We start from the raw sequence: 6,312 nt of genomic DNA on the forward strand, positions 1-6,312 counted from the left end.
CCCCCCAGGCCTTGCTGGGCAGCTCCCGCAGGCCAGGGGCCTGGGGGACGCCAGCCCCCCCTTGGGCTCCGTCTGAGTGGAGTCCTCAGACAAGCCCTGGGAAGGCCGTGTCCCCCTGGCAGGGGCCCTGGCAGCACTCCGGGTCGACACCATTGCTGGAGTTGCTGAGTATCTAGCTGAGGTCAGGTCCTCTGCCCTGTGCTAGCAGGAGTCAGCCTCTGGACCCCTCCTGCTCACCCTCCGGCGCGAACGCTGGCGCAAATGCCGGCGCGCTCTAACAGACTGCGCCTGTTTGCGCGCTCAGTTCGCGCGGCTCGGGAGCACAGCTCCCTACCGGCTCAGCAAAGAGGGATCTGGGCGGCTTCCCCTCTGGATCCGGCTCAGCTGCGCCGGCCTCTCCGCCCCACTTACCTTATGGGGATCAGCTGCTGCTGCCCCCGTTGCTGCTCTGTTCACCTCCGCTGCTCTCGCCTCTGCGTTGCTCCGCTCCGGGTCTGGTAAGGGGGGCACACGTGTGTACAAAACACTTCCCCTTACTGCAGCTTGAGACCATTGCTCCTAGCTCTGTGTTGGAAGCACACTTCAGGTACTTGAAGGCTGCTATTAAATTACTCTGTTAGAGTGGCCCAGATATACTCCTTCTTTAGTGAATGCAGCATGGCTTCAGGCATCACATGGCTGGAGTCTTAAAGTGGAAACCACACTATATTGCACCACAACAAGTACATTTCAGGGCTCCTAATCATGCATGATTTTTGTTAATAATATGTAAAGAGCTCTTAGCTCTCTCTTTCTAAATTATGCAAAAGCCAAGGAGCTAACACTGTGTAATAAAGCTCTTAGCACTTTATATAAATTCTCTAAATAGTGACTGAAGCTGAAGAACTTTAGAATCAAGTGTGTAAATTAAAGTTAAAAAATGTGTTCCTTGCATGGTCACCAAAAGGAGACATAATGGAAACAAAATTTTGGGGAAAGCAGCATTTTTCTTTCTTATCATCAATTAAACTGTCAGGCTTAGCAAGATTAGCCTCTTGTGCTAATTGTGCTAGTGTTATTTACATCTTGATAAATTAACTGGAGTAAGAAGGGGACCTGGAGACTGCTTTTTAATTTAAATTGTCTTATAAACAAAGTTTTGAGTTTCATGTTATTACCATTCAGACATATTTATGTAAAAATAAAATATAGGCACTAGATCACAAGTTGTCACATCCCTTTTTAGTTTAGACTTTATTTTTAAGGGGTTTGTAGAGTATACTAATTCATCTGATCTTAAATAAACCTGATAATGAATTTGATTCCAAGTGATCTTAGTTTATCATTGTTGTCTTTAACCTGAACTACTATCTTCCATGTTTTGCTTTCTTGTAACATAAGAGTCACAGTTGTGCTTCAATTAACGCTAAGCAATACTGGGTCTACTACCTATCTTATTAAATTTAAAAAATCCATGATGAGCACTGAAGTTCACACAGCTTCAAACCTAACAAATTTGCAGGTTTCCTAGGGCTAGATTGGCACTTAGTATGACCCTGACTGAATAAGTGCATTGACAAGAAAGTTTAATTATTTTACAGGATAGCTGAAGCCTAAAATAAAGACCCCTATGATAGAGTGCTTTTAACTCAGTATGAGACAAAAATCTGAAATCTAGCAGAAAGAAGTTTCTGAAGTAGCATTTTAAAGACAGCACCAGATTAATACTGAATCTAGTGGAAAACTGTAGTAAATGCCTTAGGGTGTGTGTAGACAAAATGGGACCCTAAATTGAAGCAGTGGGTTTTTAAAAACACGGCTTCAGTTTAGGGTGAAGTAAACCACAGTGTTGTGTACACCCGTGACTTACCCACCTCTCTGGTGGCAGAGAAGGGAGAGCGAGCTGCCAGTGGGTGGAGCGGTCCCTGGGTTGTGGAGGGGCGGAGCTGGAGCTTCCTCCTATGGCATCAGTGGCACCCCCCAGGTGGCACCCGCCTACAGGCAGGTGGCCTGGGTGGTCTTCGGGGGCACTGCAGCCATGGAGGAAAGGACTGAGTTCCCGTGTAGCTCATGCAGACAGGCAGGCTCCAAGGGGAAAAAAAAAAAAATCAGGTTCACCGCTTTTTTTTTTTCTTCTTTGGTGGAGCCTCCCTTCCCAGGCTGCTGCCAGGCTGCCTATATGGGCTGCTTGAACAGCCCCTGAGTTGCATGAAGCCCGGTGCTTCACTCCATGGCTGTAGGCCAGCAAACTAAAACTCATCACAGGTGTTTTAGTTTGCTGCACCCCAAAGTCATTTAAAGTGCATTACGCAGCTGAATGTGCTACAGCGGCTGGAATTAATGCACAATATGCCGCTGACACATGCAAACACCAACACCATTAAAGCAGTGCAGAAACAATTAACCCACTTGAAACTGTCATGCACACATGCCCCTTAAACTATCTACACACATTCTTCAACTGACCAAAAGCTCATACATGGGTTTCATTTAATTCAGCTTGGTTTTTGAGAGAAATATATATCAATTGTTGAGAGAGAAATACTGTGGAAACAAACATAATTGTAGCTTAGCACAGCAAGAGCTATGCAGGCTAGCAAAATTCTGCTCAGAGGGAGAAAAAAACCCTGAAAATTGTAGCTGAACTTACAGGGAAATTCTGTAGTCCTTGGAAATGGCTTCACTGCATTTACCAGGCTATACAAGTATTATAGGCTGGTGAAAATAGGTGTCAGGTACTTGGGAAAGCTATCCCACTGAATTTGGCAGTCTCTAAATCAGGGGTGGGCATTTATTTCAGCTGGAGAGCCACTTAACCAGTTTTGATGAGCTGTCAAGGGCCACAAAGTGTAGCCGTACACCTTGATGTGTGCTTCATCCCCTGGTCACCATTTTGGGACCCCAGTCCCTGGCTTCACATGGTGTGTCATGGTGCAAAGCCCACCCCATCCTGACCCATAGCTGCAGCTCCTGTGCTTTCAACCCAGTCCCCAGCCACATGTGGTAGCAGTGTGCAGTGCCAGCCCAGCTTAGCCCCATAGTGCACAGCTCCCTGTGCTCCTGCCCCTTTCTTCCCTGGCCCTGGCCTAGTGGGGCCCCTACCTGCATTTCCATGCTTGCAGGCAGGGAGGCTGGACGTAGCTTCAGGGTGGCCAAGAATGAGCTCTGTCAGGCAGAAGCTGCTGGTCTCTAATACCCCCTAGCTTGGGGTTATGGGTAGGTCAGGCCAGGCTGGAGTTGCGGAGGGTGGTTTCTTTAGCAACCAGAACTGCACCTTCTGCAGGGATGTGCTGGCTTGCAGAGGGGCAGCCCAAGACCATGGCTTACAGAGGACTTACAGAATGGAACCTTGGGCCAGATAGAATTGCCTGGCAGGCCAGATGTGGCCCATGGGCTATATTTTGCCCACCTCTACTAAATGGCAAATTATTTCAAAACTTGAAGAAATTGAACTTACCTTTCAAAGCAAATATTTTGTATATTTCATTTTGAAAGAAGACCCATTTGCATGATTTTTATGATTATATCAAGTGTAGTGGAAACAGGGAAAAATGCTGAATATTGGGAAATATTTTACTTGAAATAGATATTTAAATGTTCTGACTTGAAGAGTTTCATATTTCTATATATATTTCTTGTAATGTTCTCAGTCAGTAAAACTGAAATTATATCAAGTTAGGGAAAAAATACTAAAACAAGGTCTATATGGCTTTAAAAAGGTCACTCTGATTTCTAATAATACTGTTATTATTCAGTAGAACCTTTAGTTTCTAAATCTTGGTTATCCCTGGGGTTCAGCTACAATGAGTGTTTTGGGAGTAGGCAAATACATGGATGGATGGATGCTCCTTACAGTCAGCAAGCCTTGGGGAAGCCATATGGTTGTTTATATAAACATTGCTTACAACCTGTGATGCTTTAGAAATGTGAATTTTAGATAAATAGTGTAGATTCTGATGCATATTCACTCTACCAATTATTGACTAAGCATACATGTCTGGCAATAAAACCATGAGATAAATTCTGATACACTTCTAAATAGCAATAGAGACTATATTAGCCCCTTCTCTTTCATGCGGTCCAGTCAAATCTGAGGGTGGTTGAATCTACTGTATAAGCAAGAGCCTAAAGTGTATCAATAGCTACTTTGTAGACATATGAAATCTATGGCAGGCCAGTAGGGGGTGCTCCTGCATTGAGCCACCCACCTCACTGTGCTCAACTTCCTTCCAGGCTCCAAGTGTCTCCTTGGGGGCGCCTCACGTCTGGCCGACCCCCTTCCTGGAGCACACCCGCTAGCCTGGGCATAACACTGCCACCACCCAGGGATGGGCTTGATTCTAGCTCTGTGCACCCTGGGAAACACAGGCCTAGTAGCCCTCAAGGGTACTTGATTCACTTCAAGAACTTGGGATGCTTCCCTCAGTCAGAAGCACAAGTAGTGGTCTCCCTTAATCAGCCAAACCAAGGGGATCCCAAGGCATAATTTAGACCCACTCCCAACAAGTCTCTCATGCTAGGTACAAAGGAGAACTTTATTGGTTACAAGGGGTAGGGTTGGAATAGGGTACAGGGTAGAGCAATATTAGAGAAATCCCATAGAGCAAACTGGCATGGCTGGGTAGCCTTTGATCATGCATCTGAGTTACTGCAAGCTACATACCTAGTTAGATCTCAGGTAGCTTACTTACAAGTATCATCCAGAGGCAAGTGGAGATTCCCTCTGGAGGCAGGCAGTTCCTTGATCATGAGTTTTGAGAGAGAGAGCAAGTTTCAGATGGTCCAGTTCTTCTCTCTCTCTGAGTATTCCTCATGGCTGCTGGGCAGTCCTTAACTTATATAGCCTTTATGACCTCATTTACCTGGTCCGATGGAGGCCAGCACCTGTTGGCTGTCAGCCAACCAGTTTCAAATGCATCACTAGTTACTGGGCAGACTGGCAGTTCCTAGCTTCCCAGGGAGCCCAAGCTCCTCACCCAGGTATGTGATGCCAGTCACATAGGCAGAGGGAGCAGGTTTCCCCCCTCCCTCAGGAATGTATCCAGCTCAAGTTACCTAAAGAGATAAAGTAAGATGTGTACCCTTTGCAGGGTCCATCTTAACCAAATTGTCACAGAGCAGAGTTTTTGGGGAGAAACAGAGGTCACCTTCTGCCACACAATCATGGAAGGGAAATGTGAATAAAACACCTACTCTGAGTAATTTTCCAACCCTACTCTCTTCTTTCCTTTCCCTCTATGTAGCGTGGAGGATTCACAAAATTATTTTGTCTTTAGAAATGGAGTAACTCCCTTCAGAAAGTGTAGGAAAGAGGCAAGAGGGATTGAGGCAGAGTCCTCTAATAATGTTCATTGTAGAATAATGTAAGTAACATCATAGAGGTGTAATTGGAAAGTTCTGTACTTTAGGCCGTGGTGACTCATGGCACTGGGATGCTCATGGCAGCTGTGGCAGTTGGACAAGAAGCATGGTAGCTGCTATATTTGTATCTTACAAGTCAGCATCTTGGGATGGTTCCCCACCTTCCCACCCCTTAGTTATGCTACTGTAACGTAACCCATGGTATAGGAATCTGAGACCCTCTTTCACAGGTCATAGGTAAAGGACAGTAGCCTTGTATTAGAGCTGACAACAGGTTTGCTATTTTTCTATTCACTCTTTATTTAGACATCATCCAGATGTAGGTGTCAATGCCACTTGTAATGTCACAGTCATAATGACATATGGGAAAAGAGGAAGCCAGATGACTTGAAGAGGGGATTGGATGGCTATATACTTTATTTACTTGAATATAAGACAAGGTTTTTTCCCCAATCGGCACGGGGAACAAAAGCTCCTCATCTTACATTCACATACAAGGAAACCACATTATATATAGTATCTATCATTAAACCACTGCCAAAAACAGGATGTGCTCAACAATAGAAGCCAATAATGAAATTAAGTCAATGCAGTCAACAATGAACATGACTATTAAAATGCATAGCTCATGTTGGACAAACATACTGATATGAACCTACCACAGGTACATTAGTGCAGCTCATTAGAATAAGATACATGATAGTGCTCACTGCACTCAGCCCCTCTCAGTATATTTCTTTATGCTTTGTTTTGAATCTATTTATCAATGGGGCATTATATCTTAGTTATTAATCTTGCTTTGAGTTGAGGAGCACTGAATAGTCATAGAGTCATAGAATCAATAAGTTGGAAGGGACCTAGACAGATCATCAAGTCCGACCCCCTGCCATGGGCAGGAATGAGCACTGGGGGTGGGAGGGGTCACAAGACCCTAGCCAGGTACCTATCCAGTCTCCTTTTGAGGATTTCCAG

Source organism: Gavialis gangeticus, unplaced genomic scaffold, assembly GCF_001723915.1.
Source record: "Gavialis gangeticus isolate Ggan-Ray unplaced genomic scaffold, GavGan_comp1, whole genome shotgun sequence".
In the NCBI taxonomy this organism is placed as follows: Eukaryota; Metazoa; Chordata; order Crocodylia; family Gavialidae; genus Gavialis; species Gavialis gangeticus.